Raw genomic sequence first — 15,093 nt, forward strand, 5'->3', positions numbered from 1 at the left:
TGACAGTTGAAAATATTAGGCAAAGCCTTTCAGAAGCTGCCTGTGCCGCAGTGCCCAGGGATACCATGTCTGAGGTGGGGAGGGCAGCGTGGGCACTGCTGGGGCAGCAGAGGACAGCCTCATCGATGCCATTGCTGGTGAGACCGGGGTTTTCCTGAGGATCCTGGAAACAGAGGACCCTGGCATGGGCAGAGTGGGAGGAGGTGGCTGGACTGGAGAGAAGTATGTTTGAATTCCTAACGTAGTGCACTGTCACTATTAACGAGCTGTTACAGGAAGCGTGGAGCGCTGCTTCTCTCCAGCAACCTCAGAGAACTCAGGTAAAAAAAAAAAGGACTAAAGAAAAAAGTTGTAGGGTTTCGGTTATGGGTTTCAGTTGACAGAGTACATGATGGTTTATGGCTGTCGCTGTTCACACCCACAGATAACATATTTTGTACTTTTTAATCAAAAGACTTGTGTGTTCCTTTAAAAAAAAAATACCAGCTGTGCTTGCAAAGCTTCTTCTGCAACCCACCAGCGTGCTTGGAACCTTGAGTGCCCCGTGCTCCCTCTGCTCCCGCAGCCCACCCCCAGGCTGCTCTCATCTCCTCTGACACCCACTGCTGCTGCAGCCCCCCTTCCGGTGCTTCCGGTGCCCCCTGGAGCCTTTCTGTGTGCAGTGGTGAGCAACGCACCTACACTTGAGCCTGGGGCTGGGGGTGTTCTTTCTTTTCCTGTTTCCTTTGGATTCCTGTCCTCACAGGGCGAGGCCCATCCCCTCCATTCTTCCCAGAGTCCCCCAGACTGTAGGGGGACGGACGATCTGTGTCCTCCTTAGCCCTCAGACACCGTTACTCTTCCACCTTCTGGTAAACCCGTCCTTCTCCTTTATGCCACGCGGCTGCTCGCCAGTATCCCAGCCTCCCACGTCATCTCGGTGCCTTACCATCTTCCTTTCTGCCCTGGAGCTTGTCATCAACTCAAGCACTTTAATATCCATGTGGACCGCACATGCAAGGCCCTGGCACCTGCACTCCGCCCTCCCCTGGTTAGAGGTTTATCTCCAGGACCACCCATCCCCATACACCTGAGATCCCCTCCATCTCACCCTGCTGCCTGAGCGCAGCCTCTGCTCCCAGGGTCCTTGTTCTCTTAGACCCACTACACCCGGCTCTCAGTCTCAGGCAGCCCTTCTGCCCCGCCTTCTCCGCTTTTGCCCCTCTCAGCATCCCCAAGGTTTTGCTTCCTTCCCCCTCCAACCTAGACTCTAGGGCCCAGAAATTCAGTAATAATGCCCTAAACCAGCGGCCCATGAAGTCATTTCATAATGCACATTAAACAGTGAAACAAGAAAAAAAAATCCAGCACATACCCCTGACACACACTCATTCATTCATTCGTTTATTCCTAAATTGCTTAAATTTTACCAGGGGGCTGACATTTTCTTCACTTTAAAACATACCATAAAGATAGACAGGCATGTGTGACAAAATTTAAAAAGGCCAACATAACAAGAGCTTCTTCGGTCTTCTCCACCCACCCCCAGTGGGTTGCTTACCCGGCCCCTGAGGCAGGCACCCCCCAGTTTGGGAACCATAATCCGAAGCCCCTTCACTCTCTCTTCTATCTTTCCACACCACAACACCAGCCCTTCGGAAGACACCTGACCTCGAGCGCTGGGTCTGCAAGGTGGCTGATGATGCCAGAGGATGGGAAGGACCCAGGTGAACTATCAGGGCTTTCCCTTTCACCTCAGGGCAATGTCACCTGCATACTTCACGGGGTAACGTCAAGCCAAATGGCAGGAAAACTCCCTTCTCCTGCATCATCGTCCACAGCACAGTGCCTGGCGCTTGCCCAGGCCCCTCAAATGTTCACAGCACTGAACTGTGTCCATAGGTGTGTCTCCATGTCTCTGGCTGGGTGGGTGTAAGGATGTGAAGAGCTCGTAGGTCAGAGGTCAGCCCAGAGGTCAGCTGGAGGCACGCATATTTTGGAAGCTGAGTCAGCGTCACTTGTCCTCAAAGCACCTACTGCCCACTGCAACCCCAACAATGGATTGGGCCTTCTGGAGCAGCCACTCCACAGCCAACTCCACCTGAAATCAAGGCCGTGTGTGCCTGAGGTGGCAAAATCGAGGCCCATCTCACCCACTTCACACCTTGACCATTCTAGGGGGTGATATGGAGATTGGAAATAGGACCCTTCCAGGCAATCTTCTCTTTACCCAAATGCTTGGAGCAGCCCAGGTTCAGGGCACTTACTGTACACCCCCACTTTTCTTCAGATTCCCCCTCACTGAAGAATTCAGCTATAAGAGGGAAGAGGCATCAGGAGAGCGAAAAATCTTAAAGGAGTAGCATCATGTCCATATACTGGTGAAGATATAAGCTCCAGCGCTTAGGGGAGGGTCTGGCTCTGAAAGCCAGGGAGATGTGGGAATCTTTTCCCCTCTCTGCCCCTCCCCCACACCTGGAGAAGTGTGCCCAGGTAAGAGAGGTCTAGGGACTTTCTCAGGAACTGCACTTTCTCAGCTACAGCACTTTATCAGGAATTGCACATGACGCAGGTAAAATTTCCTCACCTCCTGTCAGTTCTTTCATCTTCTCTTTCTCTCCTTCCTAGTCCAGAGTTTCACAACCAGTGGTCCGTGGGCCTACCTCTGAGTCAGAGTCACTTACAGGCCTGTTACCATCGCTGATTTCTGGACCTCAGACAGAAACGGAATCTGAGCCATGGCGTCTGCATTTAGACACTGTTTTGCCTCTTAAGGTTTAAGAACCACTGCAAACAGTTACTTCTCTCTTCTTTCGAGAACACTTCCTGAATCCTCAGCCCCTCTCCATCTCGCCACCATTGCCCCTCTGTTCTGAAGCTGTCACAGTGAAGCCAACCGGGAGCCAGGGGAAGGGGCTGGGAAGGAACAAGACCCCCTGGGCTGTCATCTCCTGTGGGAGCACAAGCTCCTCCTCCCTCGTGGACTTTCACTCCCATCTCTGACATCACCTCACTCAGTTTCTAGAGGCCCCACTTAGTTGTTAGGTCTACATGCCCAAAATGAATACTGGGAAGCAGGGGACTTAATCTACTGAACCCAGATAAAATTGCCAGGAGGAAACCAAGTAAATTAGGAAACTGTTGATCTATTTTTGCCCCAAATTGCCATTGACCCAAGCCAATCCGTCTCTACTAAAGAATTTGCAAAGATGGAAATCTTAATCAATGCTAAGCAAGAGTTACAAAGAATACAGATGTTTGCCATCTACTTACCTTCCATGGGAGAGCTGTGAGTTGGAGGTGAATGTGGCCATGAAGCTCTCTGAACCCAGAGAAAATTTTCTGAACCTTTCTTCCACTCACAGAATTTCCGCGGCACACGTCCCTGCGCGGCTCTGACAAGGGAGCTATTTTTGTATGTGCACAAGTAGCGTTATTGTTATCTCTGTTCTGAATCAAGGATGAAAGGGAAAGGTGAGAGGGAGGAGGCGGGCACGTGAGCGAAGGAATGGAGGGGAGATGCAGAAATGTAGGAGGGATTCGGGAAACCAAAAGACAAGGAGGCAGGTGATATCCCCAGGACGGGAGTAACCAACTGGTAGGACTGGGAATCCAAACGCTGTGATCCTCTGCAGCCACGTAACAGGCCCTCCCTCTGGTCTGATTCTGGAAGGACTAAGGACCATACATGTCCAAGAGCTTTGGAAAGGGTGAAGTGTTATCAGCTCCCTATTTATGACCAAGGTTATTGCCTCTTTTCTGACAGCCCCACCCAGAGGCTCTGGACACCACAGACCAAATGGAAGTTTAACTAGCAATCACTTCTCCATGAGCAGATGCACGGCCCTGTCCTCACCCCAGGTCACCAAGGGACTTTAAGGAGGGTGCTATTTTAGCAAGAAACTGAAAATGAGAAGAGAGTGTGCCCTCAGAACACGGGGACAGCTATCGTCACTAACGGTCCCATTGAGGGTCAGGCTCCACCTGTGTACTGTATTGTGTTTACACTTACTTGTTTTGAGACCAGCGGGCCTGAGCCACAGCTTCCTGTGTTCTGCCTCGTCAGCATGAAAGATTTGCTGCCATAGGCTCCTTCGGCTCCCTCTGGGGTTCTCCTTCTCCTCGGAGACTGACTAAGATGAGAAGCTAACCCCACAGCTTAATGAAGAGACTTCCTTCCATTCTCGTATCTGACTCACCCACCCCCTTCCTCTTCCTGAGCGCTCCAACAGGCTGACCTTGCCGCAAGGTGCGCTTGCCACCAGGGCCTGACCACTGGAGGGAGCCAGAGAGCAATGAGGGCTCGAGGTTTCCCGAGGAAGCGCTTCATCCCGTGCACACCTCCCCCCTCCGCCAGCCCAGAAAGTGTGAGTCTTCCTAGCGTTTGTCTCTCGGAACGTAACTCTCGCCTTCGTTGCACGGTTCCGCGGTAAACTCTTATTTTCTTCTTTATCAAGTTTGGGTGGAAAACAAAACAATTAATTTAAAAAACAGCACACAAGGACCTAAACATTATTTATGTCTCTAATTATCTCATTCTAGTGGGTATTTTAGTCCCTGTCTGGTCAGGACATTAATTATCTTCATAACTACAGCAAAAGTTAAATAATAAGCACCCAAGGCTACAGCACTACTGTAATGTGCAAGCTTAAATGAACTTATAAATTTTATTAATGGATGCTTTATACAACTCCATATATTATAAATCAAACAAGAAACCTATTTCTATCTTTTAAGGGTACAGTGAAAAAGCCTTAACATTATTGAGGATAATTTTTATTAAGTTTAAAACTCCCTTTTTTTTCAGTAATGAGACTGTTATGAGGATAATTTAATCTAGTTTGTCATGAGGCACCCCGGCTTGTTAAATAAGTTAATAAATGACTGTGCATTAATCAAAGTGACAAAGCTATGAAGAGCTGGGGATGGGAGACAATTCTGGTGATAGTATTAATTAGTATTTAATTAGAAACTTAGGGCCCATAAATAAAAAAAAAAATCGTGGTGGAGACATTTATGCAAATTGCTTGGAGCCTGCAGTGGAGTTAGCTTTGCTTTAAAGAAACATGATTTTTTTTCTAGCATACTGTACACAACAGCACTGTGGCCACATCACGTGGCTACAAGGGATTCTTCTTTTGTTTCCAATTTGTTCCAATTACAGGCCTGTAAATTCAAATCATCCTTTTGACGGTCTTGATTGAAATGTAGAGTTTCCACAATTTCTACTGGGAGTTCCTTTTTTTTTTTAATAAAAAGAGAAATGTTTTCGAGAAATAAAGAGTTTCAGATTCTTTTTCTGCTGTTTTAATTAAGACATGTGCCACCATTTTCTAAGAACAATTGTGGATTCCATTTTCTAGACAAACAATGCCTCCTTTTACAGTCCTGGTGAGCTGTAACTGGGTTTTGTTATGTGATATTATATTGAAGATTATGTGGATTCAACTGCTGTCATTTTTATTATAATCGTAAGGCTTTTCTCTTTTCTCTCAATCACATGCTTTGATTAAATGTGCAATTTTTGATGGCCCCCAAAAAAGATAATAACTATTTGGTCTTGAATGTCACTGCTTTCCAAAGGTACATGTCCTCTTTTTCAGACTTTATTATTTGTTGCATTTATTCAAGAAAGGTTATCCACAGTAAAACTGCTTTTTCTATTCAACAGTCTATCTCTGTCATGGTTCATTTCTGTGTGAGCATGACGGACTGAAACCCGTATTATCCACAGCTGACAAGTGTCAGGCCGACAGTTCAATCAGCCCTTCCTTAAGATGATGCCCTGGGCCCCTTGTTTGAAGTAGGACAATAACGCAGGCAACACAATCAGGGTCAAAATGATCCAATCCCTGTAAATAAAGGGGATTCTGCCTAATAACACAGTGTGATTTTTTTCCTCCACTCCAAACACATTAGTCCTTAAACAGTGACTTGGCCCTTAAGAAAATCTGTGACTGACATGAAAATGCTGAAGTTTTAACGTGGTTGGTTTATCCATAACCTCTTGGGGCTGCTGCTTTGTGCAGACTGGTTTTGTCAAAGTCAGAAAAATAATGTATTCAGTGTCTGATCATTTTTAGGGAGTTATTTGAAGGGGATTTTAAGTCAGACATCCTGATGTTGACACAGGGATCATTTTCTTGTCCTTCTGTTTTACGTTTGTGGAACAGTTCATTTGCATCGGCTAATAAAATTAAATCTCTGAAATTCGTACAAAAGTGAGCTACCTTCAGCAGCACCCCTGAATTCCCTCCATCAAATCGGTAAGCAGAGTTGCCATGTATGTTTCTTTCTATCTGATCTCTCTAGCCCAGACCAGACTGCAAGACTGCAAACATAGCTGCAAAATTAGTGCTTCTTCAGCAGGTAACATTTGATTCAAATGTATATTAAAGCATTTCACCACAAATCTTAACAATCAACAGCAGAGTCAAAGTCGATAAAATGCTAATAGTCTGCAACAGGCTCCTTGGAGGAACAGGGGTGCTGCTGCCCTCGCTTTTCTCCGGTCTTCAAGCCACTGCAGACAGCAGGCAAGGGAAGGTTGCCTGCCTTGGAAGGAACCAGAACACAAAATGCCTTTAATAGGGAGGACCCCAAACCCCATCGCCACATACACACACACAGAGCATCATAAAACTTTCAGGCCAGAAGGAACCACAGAGAACATCAAATGCAGCTTTCAGACTTTATGGTTTAGGGAGGTTTGAAGACATACGTGATTTTCAATGTCAAAGAGCTTATAAGTGGCAGCAGAAGGAGAACGTTAACAATAGCAATTACACCCCACTCCCATTTTGCTCTTTTTCATTGGCATTACTGGGCAAATCTGAGTTCAGTCAGGAAGATCTGATGAAAAGGAGAATCCAGAAATCAGAGAGTGAGTAATGGTGCCCGGAACTACCCAACATGGCTTGTTTCGGTTCCCTTCTCAGACAATTCTGGAAGTTCTGAATGATGTATTCCTTGTATGTTGGTTGTTCTCCATTTACACAGCTCTGTCCCAGCCCAACATTAACCCACATCCGCTGCCCTGCAGACCAAGTCACCCAGACTCCTATGGAGGTCGTGGAGGTCAGTTTTGGGGTGTTACAGCCCTGGGGGACACACTGGTGATGGTCAGCTCAGAGGGCAAGAGGAGAGAGGCCCAAGGGCACCTGCTTGCCTTCCTTGCTGCCCGTTTGCATTCCCCCATATGGAGGAGGTGCTCCCTTCAGCACTTCCCCTTCCCCGAGTGGTCCTTCTCCAGGGCTCCAGCCTTCTCAGGCCCAGCCATTCAGCTTCCTCCCTTTTGCTCACTAGCTATTTCCAGCTGTCGCTGACCTCTGCGTACCTTCAAATTGCTTCTTTCTTCACCTAACCCTGCCCACACTTCTGAGCATAGTTTCTTTTTTAAAGTCACCATCAGAACCATTTTCAGTGAATTCTATTTCCTATTGAGAGGGACCCTAACTGATACATTGAATTATTTAACTTCTTAATTGATCTTCCTTTCTACTGGAAAGTCCGGTAATTTTGGAAACTTATAGAAAATATGATGAAAAGTATTCACTCTTTCTACAGAAAAAAATCACTTGTATCTACACAAAAGTTTATATGTATTTGTATAAGATTCACAGACTCCTAAAGACTATCTTAGAATGTTCTAGGGCCTCCATAGAGCCTCCAGTGCATTCGCTCCACCTCTGCTACATGAATTCTACTAAGGTAACCACTTCTATGGGATCATATTCATTTCCTCCTCAGAAGCTCTCATTTTTTCTTTCTAACCTTCATAAAGCATGAAGCCCAGAATCCTCAGCAAAACCTTTAAACTCTGACAACATCCTGTTAAGAGAAGAGCTCAAGCGAGGAATTCAACTCAGGGGAGTGTTATGATGGTGGGAGCTGTGAAGAGTTGGGGACAGCTTCCTGAGAAGCTGCAGGAAGCCAGTAGCTGGGACAATGGAAAGCTCCCAGGAGCCAGGGAGGCCTAACTGGGTTAAAATCACATTGGGCACTGCCAAAGAGGGGCTGGAGCCTAGGAGAGGGCAGAACCAACCACTACAGTGAGGATGCCCAAAACAGGCAGCGCAAGGGCTGCCTGGCTTTTTTTCTCCAATCTTCCACAGATTGCTCTTCCCAAAAGCCAGCTGACATGGAAGCCCATAGTACCTTGAAGTTCAGTGCAGAGGGAAGGTGGGTGGTGGGCCTGAGATCAGACAGGAAAACCACTCACACCAAAACCCTCCATGACCCCACCTGCCCATGGGGCCGTGGCATAGCCTAGGTTGTTCTTGGAAGACTCATTTTTCTACTACTTAACATGAACCCACTGTGTGCCAGTTGCTGCTTCCAGGAGGAAGTCTGGGGACAAGGGCCCAAAGTTGAAATTCAAGACCGAGGCTGTTGGTTTGCACAGGCAGTAATGTAGATGGGGATTAATTCGAGCAGGTGACCATGGGGCTTGGTCAGCCAGCAGGGCAGCAGAAGCAGAGGCAGGACAAGGCTAGGAGTCTATTACAGGATGGCCCTGCTCTCTGAAAAGGGCAGTTCTGTGAAACCTTTGTAAGATGAGATGGCATAAAGCAAAGAAGTAGTTACCATTAATTCATGTGAAAGAATTTCGAAGATTCCCAGACTCAAATAGTAATCTACCAAGTCATACCAAATGACACATTAAAAAAGGTAAAATACCACTAACAGAGTAAAAGCAGGAATGATATACTACACACATGCTCTGTGTAAAGTTGTTCCAGGAAGGAGGGCACAGTGCCTCTCCGGCTGGTGCGTGCCCTCTGCCTGCACAAAGGTTGCCACAATACAAACACTGAAGGCTATTTTCATTTTTCTCCTATTGTTGTATTAATAAAAGTGAAAATCCTTGACAGATTTCTTCGGTTGTATAAACAAGTCTTTCATGGAAGTCAATCTTTTGTAAACGTAACGTGGCTTAACATAAACTTCAGAAAGTGGGGGATACCTGTGCCAGGATAGGCAGAGAAAGAAATCTCCATGGATTAACCAGAACCTAAAAAAAAATGTGACTGACAACCTTGGAAAGACCCACACCCTGAATTTTCTGCTCCAGTCAAAGGAGCCTGATGTACTAACAACAGCACAACACACTGGAATCTCTTGGGCAGCTTTAAAAAAAAAATAAAGATGCTGTGATCCATCCAGACAATGGAATATGATTTTTTTGTTAAGATTTACTCATCTATGCATACACGAGCTGGGGTACAGGCCAGAGGTGGGGCGGGGGGTGAGAGGATTCACTAGAGACAGAGTGGGGAGCAGAACAGGCAGATTGTCTGAAGTATACTGATGAGGGGAGCAGCAGGAGAGACAGGAGAAGTCTGCCTCACCATTTGGGTTTCTCCCTGGTTGGCCGGGGATCAAACCCGTGCTGCAGAAGCTGCAGACCGCCCCACAGTGCGGTGCCCAACCCCTTGCGCCACCGGGGAGGCCCAATGGAATATTATTTAGCACTAAAAAGAGATGAGCTATCTAGCCAAAAGAAGGCATAGAAAAACCTGAAAAGTGGGCCTCCCCGGTGGCGCAAAGGTTGAGTGCTGGGTTGCAAGGCTGCCCGCAGCCTCTGCAGTGCCGGTTTAATCCCCGGCCACCGGTCGAGGGTCCCACATGGCGCACAGGCCTCTCCTGCCACCTGCTGCTCCCCTCAACAGTGTACTTCGTCGGTCTGCCTGTTCTGCTCCCCGCTCTGACTCAATATAAACAAATAAATCTTTAAAAAAAAAAAACCTGAGAAGCAAATTAGTAAGTGAAAGAAGGCAGACTGAAAAGACTACAAACTGTGTGATTCCAACTTTACGACATCTGGAATAGACAAAATGATAGAGAAAAATTTTTAAACAATGATTGCTGAGGCTGGGAATGTGGGGGATATAGAAGGGGAGCACAGAGAACTTTTCAGTCTATGAAAATACTCCATGACACTATCATGGTGGAAGTGTAGCCCTACAAATTTGTGCAAGGCCATGGAATTCACAACAGGAAGAGTAAGCCTCAATCTACTGTGGCCTGTGGACTCTGGATGATCGTGAGGTATCTGTGTGGGTTCATCAGTTGTAGCAAATGCACCTCTCAGTGAGATATGTTGATAATATGGGAGCCTCTGCATGTGCAAGGCAAAGAGTACATGGAAAATCCCTGTGTTTTATGCTCAATGTACTGTGAACCTGAAACTATTTTAAAAAAAAAAATGTATTTAAAAAAGACCCAAAATAATAAAGAATAAAGATGCCTGAGTCACATCTAGTGATATACTGAAACCAGCTGTGTTTTAAAATATTTGTTAACTTTTAAATTGTGTTATGTTTATCGAGATGACATTGGATTTCAACACTGGATAGGTCCCCACCTCTTGAGAGGTGTGTTACCTCACTGAGCCCCCCACAACACCCCCCGAAAGCATCCATAACAGAAACCTGAATTTTCAGAACCAGTTGTTAAACTCAGCAGTATTTAAAATTAGATTACTTGAGTTTATATTTAAATAAGTCTTATTAAAAATAAAGGTCAGAAATTCTCAAAATTGATCATTTTGACTTTATCAGTATCTGTGTTCCAGAGGCTACCTATGGTGTCTGCGCAGTTAGGACACCAGGAGGGTGAGGTGCTATGCGTTTCTCCCCAGTTCTGAGTGCCTCACAGCACCCTCACAGCTTATGGAATATCACCACCTCAGAAATGAGCAAACACCATTCATCAATGCTTGGCTTATTGTCTTGATAGTCTCGATCAGGGCCAGCCAACTACAGCACACAAGCCGGATTCAGCCAACAGTCTGTTTTTGCATGATTCACAAAACTACATTTTAAGGGACTGTCTTTTAAAAAAGGAAGATAAAACTATTAGTGGTATGCAACATATAAAATATTTACTATCTGGCACTTTACTGAAAAAATTTGCCAACCCCTGGTCTAGACTTAAGAAAGTGATGGATAAGATGTTAATAATGCAAATTAAATTTAAAACAGCATCATGTCTGTGACTGTTACATGGTGACTGGCACAGAAAAGTGAGACAACATTCTTAGAGTAAACTGTGGCCCTAGCAGCAAAGACATCGTTGATGAACAAGTGAAATTTCCAACATACATCTTCCTTGTATCATGTGTATCTTATCTGTCAATGTAAACAAGAATATCAACCAGTACTTATGTTGGAACTATACTGTGTGAGTGAATGACTAAGTTGGAAAATAACCAAGCATTCATTTGCAGTCTTATTTTGTGAAATCATGGTTGAATTGCAGCCATAGGTTAACTGAAACATCAGAGTTCAGCAAAATAACCAGAAAAGTATTATCTGAAAAACAATAGGCGAGAGAGCATTCTGTAATAAAGAGTATTGTATATTTTATGATATTTTTAGTTCTAGGCTATGCATCCTTTATAGCAGTGAAATTTGTAATAAATCTACATACTTATACACCAGAGAGGCAGTTCTTAAACTTTTACCAGCACACCACAAACCCCACCCCCCAAGTCTGACTAAATTAGCCTGGGGAATGTCCTTGGCATCAGGAATTTTTTAATTTCCCCCAAGTTATTCTAACATTGAGAACTGACTGGGGGAAAGATCAAAGTGCAGGGAGCTGAATCCCCTTAAGAGTGGGTTCTCTTTGATTGGAATCTTCTTGAAACAGACCTAGGAGGCCCTGACAGTGAGAAATGGGTTTGTGTGGAGGTGGGGTTGGGGCGGGGCTCCTCAGCAATGGGACACACCTCCTGGGTGGGCATTTTTCCAATTTCTCAGAACATTTTCCTGAAGCACTGTTCTTGCAGTCTCCTAGACATACCACTATTGCTTCTGCCAAAGTTATTCTCACTCCAAATCTACAAAGGTTGCCTTTCTCTCTGGTCTTCTACTTAACTCTAACCCATTCCTCACATTCCCGCTCAGATAGCCCCTCTTTGCCCAGACGTTCCCCAATTGTGGCAGAATCCTTCATTTTCTACTCCAGTGGTTACTCTTACCCCTTTGTAATGGACCCCTGACTTATTTGGGACAACACTGCCTGGCTAAATACTTTTCCTAGGGCTCCCTTTATGCCAATTGTGATTAATGTGACAGTTTTATTTTTTTAAAGATTTCTTAATTTATGCATACAAGAACTGGGGTACAAGCCAGAAGTGTGGGGGGTGAGAGGATTCACCAGAGACAGAGTGGGGAGCAGAGCAGGCAGATCTACTGAAATACACTGCTGAGGGGAGCAGCGGGTAAGACAGGAGAGGTCCGCTGTGCCATGTGGGTATCTCCCTGGCTCAGGATCAAACTCCTGCTGCAGTGGCTGCTGATAGCTTCATAGGTTGTGTCTTAACCCCATGCGCCACCAGGGAGGCCCAAGGTGATACAGTTTTGGCTAGTGAGACCTACGCTGAAGTCTGGTGAGAGTTTGGAGCAGAACTTAAGCTTTGCTGGTAGACATGTTAGACCCAGTGCAGACCTTCCATCTTGCACGGCAGTCCTTTCCCCAGCACAAGGCAGCCGGCCATATTCAAAGACTGAAAGAAGAGAAAAACAAAAGGAGCTGGTCTGTTATTCCATTGCAGAACCACAATGCGAGCCCCCATATTCTTGCCTTGTTTGTCTGACTCTATGAGAAAAATAATTCCTTAACTGCTCAGTGCACTCCCAGCTGGATATTCTTGGTCTCATGCAGATGAAATGCTGGTCCAACGATGCCACCCCTCCTTTAACCCCACATGCCTACAAATTTGTTCTGCGTCCACCATAACAACCATCTCCAGCATGAATGGACTGTGTTGTAGATATTTAATAATAAATCAGTGCAGTTTGAAATTTAGATGCACTTTCCCTATAAGATTTGACTATCCTAGAAAATCCAGAATGGAGGTTTATAGTAGTAAGTCAAATACCAGAATAATTGAGATTATTAGAAACAATATATAGACCTAGTCAGGCTCATACAGCTTATAAAGAAGGTAGGTCTCCAAATTACCAGCAATCAGAGGAAAGGGAGAGAGGCAGAGAGATGGGATAAAACAAGATCAATTTTATGGTGAAAGTTCTAACCAGATTTAATGTATTTTATGTAGATGTTGATTTAAAATGACACACCTATACAATGTTATATAATGTGATGCTACTTCAATTAAAAAAGGTATATTCCTAACCATATTCTGCATCTCAACCATACATACCCTGCAGAATTTTTCTAGCATTATTGAAATAGAGATTTTGTCCAATTTTGTACACTCATTTAGAAATTTAATCCATGTGAGTTTGCTCTTCTTAGGGAAATTAGCAATATTAAAGCAAATTAAATTTAATAAACAGTATCTACTGTTTATAAAAGAGGAGGAGGAGAAGAAGAAGAACAAGATCACAGAGAACAAGAACAAGAAAACAGCAATAGCTAGCACTAAAGGCAGCAGCAGCAGCAGCAGTAGCAGTATTAGTGGTTGTAGTAGTAGCAATAGTAATGGCAGCAACAATAGCAATAGTAGTAGTAGCAGCAGCAGTAGTAGCAGCAGCAGCAGCAATAGTAGCAATAGTAGTACTAGAAGCAGCAGCAGTAGTACAACTACAACTAGTAGTAGTGGCAGCAACAATAGCAGCTGGTATTAGTCCTCTAAAAGTGGCCTGTAAACGATGAGGAATGATTTCCAAAGAATTGGCTTCTGTGCAGAGCTTATTTTTGAATAAGTCCAGGAGGAATATGTTTCGGTAAGGCATACATTCCTTGGGTTCCTGTGCTTAAATCAGAATGTAAAAGGCATAGAGCAGGGAAAGGCCACATCTTAGAAGTACAAGAGAAAGGAGTTATGACAGGCCACATTAGCAATAACTATTACATACTCGGTTGCATTCTATTTTTGTATCACATTAACGGATATAATATTGGTAATTGTTCTTAATAGAATCACAGAAATGAGAGATGGAAATGTTGTACGGTATGATGGAATGCTGATCCTTTACCATTGATCATTATAATAAGCCTGCTCTGTCATTACTTACAAACCATGCTACAACTTTGCCAATGAGGCAGACCAAAATGAGGAGATAAACAAAATTGGTTTCCTTGCTAAATGCGATGCCTAAGTTTTAAGATATTTTGCTGAAGTTTTAAACTGATTGTCAATTAGTCAATGAGCTATGGCAGGCAGTGTGTTTCTGGGTAATTAGTGTGTGTCTTAGGGGGGTTATTTGGCATGAGGCTGAGGGCAAAGTAATTTGTATCTCCCAGGAAGTGCAATAATTGCCTCAAACTGAACTGCTTGGAACGTGTATTAATTCTATTAGGAAACATTTATGTTATTTTATATGACATCCTGTATATTCATGAAGTGTACTCATAAACCATGAATTTTTCATTTCAGGAGCATTATCACATGAGTGTAGCCCGGTGGATACCCAGGAAAAAAGGGTGGGGCTGTTTATGCAATCAGAGCTCATGCATTGCTAGAAATGCTGCATGTTGGGTTTTGAAATTTCTCTTACTAGAAAACCGCTGGATCCAAGGAGAGTGAAGAGGTAGTCTTGAGAAAGGGAAGGGCAGAGAGAAGGTTATTTGCTTAAAACAAGCTTTTTTTGAGAAGCTACAAGTCTTCTATTCGGAGCTTTGTACACACCCTGGGACAGAAGCCCCGTGAAAGCTGATTCTAAGTTTGATCTTGATACTTCTGGACTCTTCCTTCCCCCACGCTGCTCAGGATGTTCAGGGCATGACATTCAACAAATGTTTATGAATGAATGCTCAGGCAGTGTGCTAGTTATCTTACATCATGTGGCAAATTATCCCCAAGCCTAGCAACCTGAAACAATACACATTTATTATCTCAGAGATTCTGTGGGTCAGAAATCCCGGACAGCTTTGCTGTGTCCCCTCTGCTTCACAATCTGCAGAGGAGGTGTCAGCCCAGAGTTTGCTTCCTCTGAAAACTCATCTGGGGAAGGAGTTGCTTCTGAGCTCAGTTCCAAGCGCTCCTTTCCTCAAGGGCCTATGTTCCTGGATGGATTTTACCAGAAGCCATCCCTAGATCCTTGCCACGTGGGTCTCTCCAGTGTAGAAACTTGCTTCATCAAAGTTGTAAGCCAAGGATGCAATAGATTCTGCTAGTAAGGCAAAGGGTGTGATCTT

Source organism: Talpa europaea (genome assembly GCF_964194135.1).
Source record: "Talpa europaea genome assembly, chromosome: 5".
In the NCBI taxonomy this organism is placed as follows: Eukaryota; Metazoa; Chordata; class Mammalia; order Eulipotyphla; family Talpidae; genus Talpa; species Talpa europaea.